Source organism: Apteryx mantelli, chromosome 1 (assembly GCF_036417845.1).
Source record: "Apteryx mantelli isolate bAptMan1 chromosome 1, bAptMan1.hap1, whole genome shotgun sequence".
NCBI classification, from domain to species: Eukaryota; Metazoa; Chordata; class Aves; order Apterygiformes; family Apterygidae; genus Apteryx; species Apteryx mantelli.
In genome coordinates, this window is record NC_089978.1 from 91,147,911 (window position 1) to 91,165,604 (window position 17,694).

The following is a 17,694-nucleotide window of genomic DNA, read 5'->3' on the forward strand; positions in this document are numbered from 1 at the left end:
GCAGAATGGGACTATATATATTCATTGCACCCATTTATCTGCATGAAAAGACTTATTTCCATTATATGACAGTGTGGCACTATCATTTTTTAATGAATTCTAACATTTACAACTGGGTCTTAAGTTCACAAAATGGATAATATTATAATATAAATAATATAAATTCTTTGCTAATAATAATTGCAAAATTGCTATATAATTGCATAGGATCAAATGGGTAATTCTTTCTTTCCTTGAGGAAGATTTTGTTGAACATATGAAAGTCTGTTCTCTAGATTTTCTCAAGTGAAAAAGTGCCTAAATAAAGTCATTTTTTAGGAGTCATTTCTCAAAGGTAACTATCCTTTACACTTTTTTTTTTCCAAAAAATATATTTTATGTATTTATAACTATGTGTATGTCTCATAAATTTTATATATATATATTCAACCTCTGCTCAGAGTAGCAAATTCAGGACTGAGATGAATATGAAACTTTCCTTACATTTGATTATGTATCAATATTATATTTTTTGAAACATTTACCCTTCATAGTCTTTGTAACAGTAAATGTCGTGACACCCAGCTTAAAAAAGTTTTACTTAGGTACTTCACAGTAAAGGATTTTAGGTTTTATCCATTGCTAGTAGAAAATTATTCTTTAAGGATTTAACTATTGAGTTTTTTAAACAAGTGTGAGCAACAATTCATTCGTGTTTTCTTTTAGATCATTGACACAGTTCTATAGAGTTGTTCTATCTGTATTTCTGAGCAGTTTTCAGCAGCAAAATTGTACATTTTTTTAATAAATTTCATAAGGTATTGTAAATGGAAATATTTGGTATGAATAATTACTATGCAATTCTACACAGATACCATGATAAAACGATTAAAGGCTAGCCTAAAAAAAGGTAAGTAGATTCAGAAAAAATAATTAATGCAAACTGCCACTAATAATTGTAACACAAATATTTTTGAAGTTAAATCCAGCTAAACTTCCTTTCTAAAGTTGTCATCTCATTTGAACTTTTGGCATTTAGACCTGCTAGGGAGTTTTTGTGAATTTTCACTTTATTTAGTTCAGGAATTGTTTTAATTTATTGTGAGGGCATTTTTCTCACCAATTTTTCATTCCTATTTTATTCCTGAAAGACTTTATAAGTCTATTATAGTGCAGATAAGGAAATTACGTAAGCCTAGTCATGAGACCTTGAAAAGTTGCACTACCTCCCCTTGACTTTTTCCCTTGATTTTTTCCTTTTATACCGCCAGTGAGTTTGACACTGGTGATTTCATTGCTACTTCAGCTCTTTGTTTAGAGCTGTTTGGGGGTTGATAGAAGAATCCAGTCCACTGGTTTCAAGCCTGGAGATCAGAGGAAAGGTCAGGAAATATTTCCATTGTCCTTTTAGCAGTGAGAACAGCATGGGTATGTCATATTTCATGATGTAATTCCTTCTTTTTGTGGAAAATGGACTTGACCTCTGTGTATTTTCTTTTTTTCTGTATGTATATCCTTTCAACAGAAGATGTTTCCAATGTACAGGAGAACATGAAAGCAACCTGCATCTGTAGTATGCACTTCATTTCTTGTCCCTGCTGTCCCCAGTGAATAAAATTATTCCAGTTTTATTTACAGAAACAGAGAATATAGCGCAGGCTCTACCAAACACACCAGGGAGAACTCTAAACCTTTCTCTGTTAATTCTACATTTCAACAAAGTCCTGTGTTTAGAGTTTCACTTTGTGAAGCCTTGACATAAATCTTAGACAGGCTTTTAGTATTTCCATCTCAACATCAGCCTGAGCAAACATTATTGATCGTAATCGTAATTGTTATCTGTGCCTTCATCTACTCATCTTACTGATGGTAGCAAGTCCTATTACAGAGCTTGTTCCTGGTGATACCGTCTAAATACCTATCTTTTTCTACTGTGTGGGATGGATTTAGGTGGATTTTTAAGTCAGAGATGCCTACTCCTTTTTTCCCTAAGGAAATCAGTGCACAGGGCACTGTTACCTCTGTTTCTACTGGTTTCTTCTTTCTTACCTTCAGTTCCTTCTGCTGCTGCTTGTCCTAATTCATCTCCCTTGTTGACTGATGCACCTGTGAAACTCCAAACATGGACAAAGTCTATTTTCTCCAGGAAACTTAGCAGGAGTTTGGTTTTATGGAGCTCTGTTTGTACATCTCTGCTTTCCTGACATCCACAGAATAGCTCAGACTCCAGCCACGTCTGGGTCCCCCTTAAGGACCAGGGCAGCTCTCAGCCTGGCCAGAGCATTCTGGACATGGTCCGGTCTTGCTGCATTTGATCCAGCTTCTCATCCAAGGCATCAGTGACCTGCTAATGATGACAGACCTCCTTGTAGAGGGTATATATCAGCTCCTTCTCTTCCTAGACATTCTCCAAGAAACAAATCTGAGTGACCCCACCCCCCAGACAACTCAAACCCAAACAAAAACATTTATTTAAATATTTAATTTAAATAGCTCTATATCTTCAGATGGCCTAATATCTTTCTCTCTTTTAGGGCTCTGGACAGAACTGAGGTTTTTTAAATTATGTATCCTTTCTGACTCCCATAAAGCTTTTGTCTTTTGGGCCTGTACAGTATGCAGCAATACGACCTTCTGCCCTGTCTTTTTCAACTGTACTAATGACTTCAGAGGTTATCCATAAAGTCCCACCACTCTTCTGAGAGTTGCTCATCATGAACTGATAGCAAGCATACTTGCAACTGAAAAGGTGTATCTTTTAACAGAAGGTATGTCACAAGAAAACATCTGTCTCTCTTGATCACAGACTACTTCAAATAAAATTCTGTGGCATTCAGTTTTCTGTGAGACTTGCTGAATTATTCATTAATACCTAACAAATTTAGGTTTATTCTTATTTGTAAGATAGATACAATCTGTTTTGCAACTGATGGAGTATAAAAAAATGAATTAAGATTTGGGACAATTCATGAACTCATTTCTTGTAATGTATTATTCATATCACATTATCGATAACTTATATGATACTATCTGTGATCCCTAGGAGAAAATAATGAATAGAGGCTGCTAAAAACTCATTCAAGTCTTTACTTTGAACTCTTAAGGCATAATATAGTGTGTGAAATTTCTCACTGTATTCTTCAGGCTTACAGGATAGACAGATAAATAAATAAAGAAGAGAACATGGATTAATTGATAGGTTACAACTTTTACTAAGCAGTGGGAAGGAACAGCACCCTGATTATTTGTAACTCACTGTCTTACATAACTTAGTACAAGGTTATATCTATCTATATCTATATAGATATAGATATAGATATATAGTTATCTATATCTTATATATCTATATAGTGAAAACCTTTTAAGTCATCTGCTGCAGGAGACTCCTGTTCTCTTCATGAGTGAAGGTCTTTCCACCTTCATCCCAGATGTTATTTATGCTAAGAAATGGCCCTTTTGCCTCCATCCACTCTGGATACAAACTGTTATTAAGTCTGCTGCCTCCTCTGGCTGTTTAGCAGGCTGCTGCTCACAAATGTCATAATGCTTTCTGACTCAGAGACTACAGCTTCTCCAGTACCATTTCCTCTCTTTTGCTTTTGACATGCTTTGGGACATAAACTCTATTATACTTCTGCGGACTAATGATTCCCAGAAGATATTTGTTGCCTCATGTCTTTCTTTCCGTACATCTGTCTCCAGTGCTCAGGTTGCCAAAACACCCTAATCTACTCCTACCTTTTTTCCTACATGTGTTAGTTTAAGAACATAATAAATCAGCTTGGCTTAAATGGCCACTATCAAGTATCTGTGGAAGAAATATACAGATCTAGCTGAAACAGCTGACTTCTTTTCACGTTTTCTTCTCCTGGAATTTGCTTCTCTCTCTTGCTCTCTCCTTGCATCTCCTCCTTCCTACAGTCAGCTCAACTGATCTTGGTTGGTCCAAAAGTTAAAATCCTCTTTGGCATAAAAAATCAGACTTTCTCGGACAGTTTGTCCTAAATAAATACGTAAATAAACTAAGTAACTTTTATTCTTGTCTGATGAGAAACGATTAGGCAAATGCAGACTGCGCTGAAAGCACAGCTTGTAGCAGAGGAAGGAGGAACAGTTCAGAAATATTCCTCAGTTGGCTGTGGAGACATCAAACTGAAGAAATGGCTGATGGTGTCACACCCTAGGCCAGTGAGAATAAAAGTAGATTTTACTCACTCCTGAGGCATACTTCCGTAGACTGTTCAGACACAACAAAGGACACAGTTCTCAAAGACTATCTTTTATGACCTGTTCCGTTTACAAGGGTTGTCTTGGCTAGTCTGGCCGGGGGGAAAGGAGTTTGTTGAACATGGGAGACTATAATATATCAAATAAATGTCCAACAAATACATGATCTTGTTGCCATTGTTATAACCATATATTTCAGCAGACTATGACACTCCTGGAATTATGAACCAGAATCCCAGCCAGCTAAATTAAAATAGGTGCATTAATTTCAGGGAGTCTAAAATGCCTTATATCAGTGAGAATCTATTTCTAAGTGTGTAAATTATTAATTACTGCTCTGAAGGCAAGCTGTTGAAAACGGAAAATTCACAGGAGGAGTACAAACACAACAAAATTGTAAGAGACTTTGAACAGTAACATAGATGTCAGCAAAAGAAAAGAACAGATTGTGAGGCAACTTTAATAAAGGTCTGTCTGATTATAACTGAAGAACTAGTGAAGACATGTCTTTAAACAGTTTCTTATAAAAAAAATTGAAAATCACTTCTCATTTTATTTGACATCAGATTTGGAGGGCCAAAAGGCAAATTTAAGCAGGTTCACAAATTAGACTAGGTAAGAGGGCTAACACATTTATTCTCTAAAGTCTCCTTATGTAATAAATATTTCTTATGACTAGGGATAACAGTTGCTTTGAGTAACTACATATAATTATTTAAAGCTTGAGTAGCTGATTAACATATACATTCCTTCAAATAGCTAGAAATCAGGCTATAAAGCAATTAGCAATCAGGTCTATTATAACATTGTTGTCCTACTCAGTTAGTGAAAATCAGATCATAATGTTTTTTCCATTCCTTAGAATTATTCTGAAGATATGCCTTTCTGCAGAAAGATAGATGAGCAACAAGAAAAGATCCATTCTGGCAAAACGCAGAATCATGTGTGAGACTGAGATGTTCATAAAGGAAAAATGAAAATGGAAAACCTGATATCTTCTGCAAGTCCTACTGTATTTTACTGAGGGTCTGGACCTGAAGATGAAGACTATTACAAGTTTGTCCTAAGACACGAAAAAAATTTAAACAGTGAAAATTTCAGCATTAAATTCATCAGTTTCTCACAATACTGGAAAAGATACAGACATTTAAATGTGATATTCATAATGGGATACAAATGAATAAAGCAAATATTTATTTAACTGTTAGAGAAATACCCAATCACATAAAATATGGAAAAGATGAAATATCAAATTTTATCAAAACATTAATAATAAATTGAAGGAACAGTGAATTGGATATTAAAATAATTCTGCTTTTAATAGTGCAAGTATAGATCCTGTTGTAGCTAAAAGGCTTGCTTCTATTACTTAAAGCTTTCCTACTCTCTTTTTGTTTAACTTTTAATATTAACTGGGCACATTTCCATATCCATTGGCAAAGTTCGCTGTGACAAATGGTAAAGATGTAAATATTTCTATACATGCAGAAATCCCGTGTCCACACTTCTCTATCAGAAAAATATAGATCCATACAGATTTGTCAACATAAAGGGAACTGACTGTTTAAAACACTTGTACTTCACCCTTTTGATTGGCTGTGTTCTGAAATCAGACTACTTGTCAATGATTATGGCTTATAAATGTGTAGATATGTTGATTTAATAAGGAGAATTCTATGAGCTAAGATCACAAGGAGGCTGTTTTGTATATCCTTAAACTAAACAGCTAAAACAACATTACTACTTCTTATAAATTCTTGGCATGAATAAAGCTTGAAATACTCATTAGGAGCCATTCATTGAGTCAGACTTGTGTTTTTTTTTTTAATTTATGAAGTGTTTGGAAACCAATAACTTTGTTACAAATGAGATTTATCCTCATCAATCTTCTGTTAATGGCAATTGTAGAGTTATTGTATATTATCCTATAGATTAACAATCTCTGGAAAATGAACACTTCTTTTACTAGTCAGTTCTTGAAATGTTCTAATGAAACTCTGTGACAGATGACTTGCCCCAGGCATGGTTTCCACACTCCAGTTAGATAGAAAATTAGGATCAGTGCCTAATGGTCAATATCTCAAGAAGAGGATGTGGGAAGTAATACTCCTTAACACATACAGAGGAAACTAAGCCTTGGAAACTGGATCATTCAGCAGTATTTCTGGCCCTCTTTTGCACAAGTAGTAGTATTATATTTAGCTACTTTTATGAGGTTCTGTGATGTGGTCAAAATCAGAAACAAGATTTTTTTCAAACCTATGAACAAGCTAGACATAGACAGTCCACTGTCAATTGCACTTCCATGATAAAGACTTTTCGGGGGGCAATAGAGATTCTGCAAATGGATGACAAGGACACCTTAAAAAATGGAGAGGTTCTGGTCTCATTTACATGCTTATGCATCAGCTTCAGTGTGCACAAAGAATGCTGAATGACATGGGTAGCCAGTCCAGGGTCAATTGGCATGAACACTGGCTACTTTCAAACAAGGGTAATGGCAGAGATCCTATAATGCACCCCTCATCCTTGAGTCCACTTCACAAGACATCACATTTCTTTCACACTTCTTCATGTCTTGGTTTCCACAAAAAGGGACATGGTATGTCACACAAGTGCTTTTTCTGGACAATCAGGATGTCCCTGCAGGATGTTGCTGAAGATATGCACGGCTGTAGCCAGGGTGTCTGGATTCACTTTATACACAGTACACATTAAGTTGTCTGCACAGTCCAGTCCTTTTATAAGCCTCAATCCAGCTGCTGGCATAAGGCAAACTGACAGCTGGCTTGCAGGACACTGTAAACTGCAGATCTATTACTGTACTGCAAAATGAACCATTAGTGAATGGGAGTATATAAACCAGCCACAGTTTATATTGTTTGGTATGACGTATGGAAAGCCTTACAGAACATTGGCCCAAGTGGGACTCAAGGTGATGATAGACTGTTTACAGGTAGTTAACAGAAGTAAAATGTTTCTTCATTAATCTTAAAGTTTAATGTCAGAGGAAGCCATCATATTGAGCAATGTAATCCTTTTACCAAATTCTTCAGTTAAAGACCTAGAAGATTTAAAAAACAAAACAAAACAAAACAAAAAACAGACCAAAAGGAACTAGTTTGAAATACAAATTGTATAAATTTGCTGTCTTGTAAAAGTTATCTTTGTTGGAAGTACAGATATCCTTCATAAATTAACACACCTAGCTTCTGTTCTGTCATTTTTAGAAAGATTTTATTAAAAAAAAAAAGGACTTTATAAAGCTTTTGTAACAGCCCAAGAGAAGGAGCAGTCATAGCTGAAATGACGAAGTGTTTGCACTTTTATCAGTTGGTGAAAGTAATCTAGACTGTTTTAGGTCAATTTATAACCGCTCTGATAAGCAAGAAGCCCTAAATTGCCAATTCTAACTCACCTATTCTTTACATTATAGCAGAAGTTATGCAGAGAACATAAGAAATGCCCTGCTGGGTGAGATCAGTGCTCTGTCCTGTCTCAGCAGCAGCATGCCAGTTAGGGAAAATACTCATGTCTTGCCAGCTTTTCTGATCCATTTCTCTTTTACTCCCACAATTATTGCATTAGGGACATAAGAGGATACATCGCTGCCTATTCTTTTTATTTTCTGCTTATGGAGTTATGGTCCATTAATTTTCCTAGTCTCGTTTGAACCTGCTGCTGTTGTGTGTGTGTCCACCACCTCCTTGTAGCAGCAACTTCCAGAAGTTGCCGGATGTGTAGTGAAGTCCTCTTACCTGCTTTAATCCAAACTTTTACAGGTTTTATTGAGTGTTCCCTACCTCTACTTTTGCAGAATTTGGGGCTTCACTTGCATTCACCTTATTCATTGCTTTCTTGATTTTTATAAGCCTCAATCATAATAATTCCAACATTTTTAGGATCTCTGTGTAAAAAAGCTGCTTCATGCCCTTAATAATCTTAGTTGGCCTGCTTGGTAACTTTACTACTACATCCTTCTTAAGATACACGTCAGAACTGCATGCAAAGCTCATGAGATGGGTGTACAAAGGTTTTATAAAGCAGCAAAATGACACCCCATCTTATTCTCAGACTTTCCTGATATATTTTTTATCTATGTGTGCAAGAGTCATTGCTGTTCCCTGAAGCTTCATGTGAATACACTATAAAAATGCTCTCTGACCTTAAAGAAAAAGTGCTGTCATATAACACAGGGAAAACTAACACTTCTCACTGGAAAGCTATACATGTATGGGAGAATGGAATATAAACTTCCAAATGTGTCTGTAAAAACAGTGTTATGGTTTTATGGACTAATAAACATACAGGAACTTTAAAGAGAATAAAAGTAACAGTAGCGTCTTCCCCAGGAAAGCATGAACTGCTAAAATAATTATTTGTTGGAAATGTGAAGCTACGTCATTATTAAAAATACCAATCTCTCATGACAAACTAAAAGGGCTGGGCAGTTTAGAAAAAGTATTCCTCATGCATATGGAAAGTATATTGAGAATATCTTGTCATTTATTAGTATATTTACACTATTTTCAGCAATGTATTGTACAAAAAAATAATGAATTCTGTCAAATATGTCACTATTTTATAGGAAATCATTCCAAAAAGGGCCTAATTTTGAACCCCTACAGCTTTTGTTCCCATGATTGTTTTTTGATGGTCCTTTCAAAGCTGGAATAGAAGGAACAAGATGATGCTAGAGAGGATGGGGAAGAACCTAATTATAATATATACTCCATTTTTTTTATAGTGGCAAGAGAAGCCTGAGGTTCCTGGTAGCCAAACACAAAATAAAGTCAGATGAAGCAGTTGCAGTTTACCCTAAGGGCTGTGCAGGCTCCCACCTTCTGAATCCAGAATATCCCCCTCAGCCTCTATGAGGAACACAACTTTGCTAAATAAGTGGGATTTAATATTTCCCATTTAAACCTGTGAGTCAGCAATAAACCATCATAGAAAGGATTTGGACTGCACATGTTAATCTAAACATGGTGTAGGTGGTACAGCAGAGTATATTGGGATTTCCATGAACACTAAAATTAAACAGTTATTCACATCAAACATATGATTGACCATGACATTATGTTCTGAATGTCTGGGACAGCAGCACAGAGACACTACTAATAATTGCTAGTAGCTACCTCTGGTATACAGTTCAACATATTTTACAAAGCACTTCAGCTTTATTCTACCAAAGATATTTCTCACAAGCTTGTTTTGTCAATCCTATATACTCTTTGTGTCAAGACTACAACCTATGTTGCGCAAGAATAATTTTAGTGTTTAAAACTTGCAAAATGAGAATTCCAACTTGTACTGCATTGAAGGAAGTGTATATAGTAAAGGGTTAGTGTAGTTTACTGATATTATATTATTTTTTAAATATTTTTTAGTAACTTTAGCTGTTCTCCAGCTGAAAGTATGCAGTATGAAAAAGATATCTGTTTAAAAGCTGGAAGGCTGGTACAGAGCAGACTAATAATTGATGAAGTATATAATTTAAAGATGGTTTGAAGGAGTACAGCAGTTTGTGGCTAACATGTTTTATAGGTTTTCTAGGAAATTTTGTAAAAGGAGACCCCAATAAATGTTTTACTGGAGCAGCAAATGTTCATAAATTTCTCCAGTCACAGCCTAGAGTTCCTAAAACCAGTATTTTATGGCAATAAAGGTCTTGCCCAGGTGTTTAAAATCTCTTCCAAATGTCTAATCAAGCCTTACTGCATTTTTTTAAAGATGACAGATCTAACTTATCATAGCAAGTTTCTAACTCTTCTTTCAGTTAAACTTTTGTAAGCTTAACCCTGTAAATCTATTCCATAAATAACAGGAATGCCTTTGGAGATCAGTGCTTACCCATTACAGAAAACAGTAATACCTGAACAAAAAAAAGATTGCTTCCTTGTGAAACTTCAAGATTCATAGAAGATGTTGACTATAGCCTGGGAGAACCTGAAAATTCTGAATGGTAAATAAGAGCAGCATGTCATATGGTATTTCCATTTTTCTGATTGGAATATAAGGCTCTTTTAGCTCAAGTTATTCTGCGGCTTTCAAGTATACTGTGACCTGCATGTATGGATCTTTGCAAATACTGCTGAGCAAGCAGTCTTACCACAGGACTCTTACAAATTGCCTACATGTCTGCTCAAGGTCATGCTCTATTAAGACTTTCATCCTAAAAAAGCTTTCCAGAAGTTTCACAAAACCTTGACAATATTGTCTGTGTACCATCTGAACTATAACTTAGAATAGCCAAGCTGCTTCAACACCATTCTTTCTCTTGAGTGCTTCTTTACAGAGAATTTTGTATTACATAGGATGATATGGATATTTTGGAAACATAATTATAATCCAGGACATGTTGAGATTGCACAATAGTCTCTTTGATATAACGGATTTTGAGAACTAGAATGTGATATGGCTTCATCTGGTCTTAGGATTTTGTTAACTTTATTCAGCAATATTTGACTTTTTATTATCAACAAAACAATCTGCTTTATAACATATGTCAGTGGTGGACAGATTAACAATTCTGCTAACAAAAAACATTTATAATATATTCACAACTTTCTTCAAAACATTCCTGTTTTGGTCTTAAATTATTTGTCAAATTTTGGACCAGCATAAGAATATTTGCAAGTCATAACTTTTTTTTTGTCATTTTCAAATTGCTGACTTGTGTGAAGACTTTCCAGGAAGGTGAGGGGAAAGATAATCAAATCTGAAACACCTGTTCAATGAAATTCACTGAAACACCTATTTGCCTCTGAAACACTTATTCAGTACTGTTACTTTTTGTCCAGGTATAACTGATTAGAACATTTAATGAAAAAAAAAAAAAAGAATAAAATCATTGGATTTACTTGTACAGATTTTCTAAAAGTGAAATCAAACAAAACATAACTGAAGTCAGCAAATGACTCCAAATAGTTTTGAGTAACAGATTTGTTGTCAGTTTTCTGTAAAAGTGCATTTTCAGTGCTTCAGTACTGTTTTAGAGAAAAAATAAGAGGAAAACTTCTCCAGCACAATCCTGGCTGAAGCAATGGCTTTATAGAAGTTAATGGGCATTTGAACAGTGACATCTCCTGAGTCATATTTTCACCCTTTCGTTCTTCTGTTCAGTCAGGCAAAAATTAGCTTTCTGTAGCATTAATCAGGTGTATAGCCAATTAGTTCTTTGTAACTGACTATTTGCTAACACATACCTTGATCATCATATTGATTCTTCTTGTCAGAATAAATTTCTGTAGAATGCTCATCAGCTTGGAGTTATGCATTAGACTTACTGAGAAACTGAGCTGTACTACAGAAATTAGAGATATCTTTTCATTACCTGTTGAAGGCATTGATTTGAGGAATAAAAAATCTTCCACTGATTTGATAAGAACTTTACATTACCATCCCATGCATTTCTTCTGAAATTTACTACCAACCTTTTTATAAGTAGGAATTAGGGTCCTACAATTGGTGTTACTTGGCCAAGATTTGGTATAACAACAGAAGGCGGTAGCTAAACTATCATAAGAAACACCCTTTAACCTTTTTATGAATGATCTCCACAAGACAGGGTGGAGTTCACATTGGAAGGACAGACTGGAAAAGCTGCATAACTATTGTCTTTCTGATGTTTTGCGGAAGTCCATGGAGATCATCTTTTTCTGAATTCACACTCTGACAGTTTTTCATAAATTCTTCCTGGTAAGTTCAAAAACTGTTCCTTCTTTCAGACAGGGGTTTGTGCTGGTGTTTGTTTTCTTTCATTTCATTTCATTTCATTTCATTTCATTTCATTTCATTTCTTACCTTTTAAGCTCTGCCTCACTAAGCTGAACTGTTAAAAAACAAAAAGTTTGAAAAGGATAGAGGTATGAGTAAGGTGCTCTCATACATTCTCCTCTAGGAAATGATATCCTGCTGCATTAAAACTTGAAATAATTCTGTTCCATACTATGTAGGTATCATCTGAAATGTTTGCTTTTTTAAACAGCACTTTACATTTTAAAAGTTGTTCACAGAACATAAGCATTATTAGTGTCCCATCTGTCACATAGCTAATGGGGGGAAAAAAGAATCTGTGCAAACTGCAAATAGAGATTCATTTTCACTAGTCAAGCTGAAAGCATCTTGACTTAATAATAACTAACCCCCGCCCCAAACTCCTTCCTAGACATCTTGCTGAATTCCTAACCTATTAGAGTTTAAGAATCTTAAAAATAGAGAACAGATTTGATCCTTAATTAGGGAGGAGGGTGATTAATTAGGGAGAGGCCAGCACAAACTGGAAAAAAAAAAGGAGGTAATATTCAAAATTCAGCAGTGATTCTTTAGTGGGAGAGATAGGTAGGAGAATACATTTGTGCATCAGGGAAAGTGACATTTTTAAAGAAGAACAAAAAGGGAATTCCCTGAAGAAAAAGTAGTTCAATAAATTGTTGTCTATTATAACAGTGGCTCACTGGCCTCCAAACCAAGAGTACATTAGGTGATATGTTATTCGTCTATTTTAAAGGTTTTACCTTTCAGTAAAGGACATGAAGATGCCTAAATATGCATGATATACTGAATATGTCTAACTGATCTAAATCTAAGATTTCTAGCTATCTCATGACTCTAGACATCCAGAAATGAGGAGGTCATCTCTCAGATCTGTAATTACTGCAGTTAGTAGATTATTGCTCAAAGCAACAATCTTGTCACAAGCAAAAGTACTAGGAAGCTTAGCTGAGTTCCTTGTCAGCAAAGATGATGCTTTTCTTCTGTTAAAGGTGAGACTGCAAAATTTTAACAGCACAAATGTGTGTCTGAATGAGGCTGTAAGAGCATTCATTTCCATGTAATACAATCCAGGTCATTAATTTACCAATCTCCATATTTTATCTCATGATATGGAGAAGACCTCCATTTAGGATGGCTGCAATATGGTCAAAATTACCTAAAGTAAGCAAACTATTTTTTTTAATCATCATCTAAATGTGGCAGCAGAGAAACATTACTGCTACTTAACAGAGATTTAAATAAGTAAGCACTATGCTCACAACTGCTGGTTTGCTTTTATGAAGCAATTATAATGGTAACAAAGAGAAATACTTTCTCTATCTGTGATCTATTTTCAGGTAAGGATTTACTAAAATTGTAACATGTCTACAGAAATGATAAAGATGGAAATTTAGGGTTGCTTTTAATTTTTCCTTTTTTTCACTTGGAATACAATTCTTTCTGCTGTACAAATTCAGCACTATTATGTACTTAAAATGCTCTTACCAAACAAAGTCTGAGAATCACTTCAGATGACAATCTTAAGTGACTTGCTGAATGTTAAGACTAGTCTGTGGAAAGTATAGTAAAACTGTTGTTAGAGCCAAGCTGCATTGAACATCCATAGTCTGAAGAATCGAAAAAAAACCCAGGATCATGAAGAACAGGATCATGAAGTCTCCTCTGCAGGTTCCACCTGCAGACAATCTAATTCTAATTCTATATTTTCCAGCAACTTGGCAGGAAATTCTCACACTCAGTTCTATTTTTTGCTGGAAAGCAATATCCTAGCTGCTCTTGAAAGTTAAGCAGGTTCAGTTGGGTCAAGTGAGCTCTTCTAACCTATGAGAAATGTGTAGCACTCACTCATACGGAAAAAAATTACATAGTCTTTACAAAGAGGGCTGTATAATACAAAACCTACCCTTTGGGTTTTACCATAATAACTCAAAGAATTCCTCAGTTTTGCTTGTACACCGGGCTTCTGGAACTCTTCCCAGTTTGCATCATCGAGACACATCCTGACCCTATTCAGACTCCACAGTAGGCTGAAGCCTTCTTGCACATTGGTCCCCTCTCCCTCCTGTACCTTTGTTTCTGTGAGACATAAGCTCTGGCCCAGATATTGGAAAGAGGTCATGCAGCCCTGAGAGGAAGCCTCAGTCCAGCAGGTGAAGGAACCGCCTGCTAGCCAGCCCTGAGAGCTGTGCAAGGAACCACAGCTATGATACAGCAATGGTCTTGGGGACCCTAACCATGACCATGACAGGCAGCCAGGGTGCTGAGTGCAATGAGGAAGCTGTCAAACTGAAAATTTTACCTGTTCAGATAGAGATAAAGGGTGAGGAGTGTTATAATTTTTATTTTAAATACTTCTACTAGCTGAATAGTAGTATATAACTCTATAGACTTTCTCCTTTTTCTCTTTCACCATTTCATAGTTAACATTTTAGCTTTAAATTCATTAATTCTCCCTACTGTCCCTATTTTCCTGTAAACTTTTGTTCCAGAATTTCATCACATATAGGGTATGGTTGTTTATTTCAGACTGACAACATTTCACTTTTCTAGTGTTACAGATGTAAATATATTATTCGGGAACACTCTTCCTCCATGACTACATTCCAGGTCACAGTGAATCATACCAAGCAAGGGTTAACTAATAAATTATGAAGAGGTTCATGCACTGAATTGCTTCAAAGGGAAAATGTTAGTTATAACTCTAGCTTAGCAGCTAAAGAAAGCAATAAACAAAGGTTTGTGGTATGAAAACTGACAACTTCAACTAAAATCTATTTTAAAAGGCTTTAGCTAAACTGCTGCAAGCTGTGTGGTCACTATAAAATCAAACTGGCCATATTTTGTCAGCATTAGATAATTTAAGAAAGAAGAAACTTTCAGACCCCCTCCCCCCCAAGATCCTATTATTGACCACTCCATGTACAAATATAGTTAGATCTTCCATATTAAGCATGCTGAGTGATGTTTCTTATTAGGATTGTCTCTCGCTGGTCATGCATATTGTACATATAAAGACAAAAGATGTGATCTTCATTTTAATCTAATTTAATTACTGTGAAAGGCAGCATATGTCCAATGACAGGACTGTAGAGGACGTAGGAGACCTATATATATGCTCGTGGTGGCTGTTGGCCTTTTCCTCTATATGGGGTGTTAAGTCCTTCAGCAGTGGCAGAATCTTGCCATATGGGTACATGATCACACACATGGTCACACACTGGGCCCTAATTCCACTAGAACTTCATATGCATAGTACCCCAATTTTCTTAACAGGAGTTTAATGATTATTATACCTTTTATTGCACAGATTGCAATATGCTATCCTTAAGACTGAGAATCAATTAAAATCTGTTCCATCATGTTGATATAATTTCCTGTTTCTTCTACAAACAGTTCTCTTTCTTACTACATCTTTAACATACTTAACTTACTCAATGCACAGAAGTAATGAAAATAATTTTAGAGTTTTTGCTACTGACTGCATCTATAGTTGAAAACTCTACCCCTTTGGCATGGTTATTAGGACTTGAAATTCAGTAACTGTGTCATTTTTGCAACAACATTGCAAACATCTATGTGCTGATAAAAAATGCGGCAGCCTGTCCTTTTTTCAAGGCTTGCATCTGTGTGTATATGAGTGAGAGAAAAAGAGAGAGAGAGATCAGGAGGAGAAAGAAATTAAGTTAGGGACATACCAATAACAAAATATTTAGCCTTCTGTCCAGAAAAGCCCTATACACATGCTGAAATTTACAAATTGTGAATAACTCCACTTACTATTTATCATGTCTATGTACACTGTATTTTCCATGATTGGGACCTATTTTCTTTAATGGTATTGACATTAAACCTACATATATGGATCTGATTCAAGAATTTATAAAGATGAAGATAGTCCAAAAATGTATTTCACTCTTCACTGAACATCCTTAACTTTATATTGACCTAGATCTCTTTCTCACTCTCTCTTTACAATTTCAATAAATATTATATTTTTATTATTGAAGTATTGCAAGCAACAATGATATTGCAGCCAGCTCCCCTATTGCTAGAGGGGCCCAGCAATAATGTTATGTAAAAAAAAAAAAAAAAGAAAGAAAGATTGGCATTGCAATATTGCATTGTCAGTCTCTGGGGCTTTTCTGCCTCCCCCCTGCCCTTCGTCCCACTCACTCCCCCAAATACGCAAAACTATTTTGTTAAGATAAGTCTCTGCCTTGGAAAACAGCTCACTGCTACTGAAACACAAAGTGAATTTTCCTCTGAGACTCAATATATTTTCTCCAATTAGTGTAGCTGATAAGTATTAACCTACATAGGGAAGGAAATAAAAGCAAGTGAAAAACATCTGTAATTGTTCTATAGGGAAGGTAGATTTTCCTTTAACAGTTGAGTGGGAAAATTTGAATTCACCTGCTCATTTACACTTTCCTATGAGCCTTTTAAAGCTTTGTTAGTAAACAATATGAAGAAATAAGTGTTGACTATTGGATTTCCAAGTCCTTTTTTATTGTTTGTATTAAAAAAAATTGCCTTTATGAAGTGATCCCAATTTACTGCATAGATATTTGGGGTCCCAAAATGAGTCAGTAATTTGCTTAGCATATTTTCTCCTGAGGGTACTTTGACTATCAGTTTTCACTATGAATCAAATAGATCTGGCTCCTACTACAGTAAAAGTAAGCAAAAACAACTGGGGAGAAGAAATCTTTATAAGGAGATAACCATGTGGCTTTGATACACTAATACCCTCAGCTGGTCCACCATTAGCACTTGTTTAAGATGTTTACAGGACCTTTGCTTTATTCTGGGTGCACTTCCAAACTGTACATGAAAAGAAGAGTGAAGTTACAAATACTCAGAAGCAATGTATTACTACAGTCATTAAGTATAATTTTACTATTTGAATTTCTCTGACTGCTTTTTGAATATTTGACGTTGTCCTAGAACATCGCCTCTACTATTGTTGTGTGAAAATGATTCCACATTTTCTGATTGTACCACGTGTTATAACTCTGTTATCTTAATATGTCTATTGGAAGAAAAATAGCAGAATCAGTTACTCTTGATTCCATTCCATCTAGTATTCTGCTATTTTCTGTGAAGCATGACCTCAAATAACTATAAGACTACTGTTCATAACAAGCAGACATATATGATCATTTTCTCCTTCAGAGATATATACCTTTTTCATTGGAAGCATCCATGACCACCAGATCCCTATTTTACTGCTCTCGTTTTGCATTATCTGCCTCTTCACTACATTTGCAGGTCTCCAATGACTGGCATTACCAGTCATTTTTGCTACATAAAAATTCTTTTGCAGACCTTTTTTGTTCACTTTTCTGCTGAACAAAATATTCACAAATGATAACCAGGCTTAATCAAATCATTCTGTGTTTTTACAGAACATACTTCTGTGCACTTTTCCAGTAGTACTTTATTTTTAAAGTGTTGGACTGGGAAAGGGCATTATGTGTCTAAACCTCTCTTTTCCTGGCAACTATTTAAATTCATCCTGACTAAACTAAGGTCCATTGTCAGGAGCTAATTATCATTTTAGGCATAGTGTGCCTAGCAAAATGTAGCTAATAATGACAATCACCCAGCAAGCTATAAGATCTTCAAGAAGGTTGTCTCAGGAGAAGTAAAAATAAAAAGCTAGAACAAAGTGTCTGTGCAAATTGTCATAAACACCTCAGTGCATAC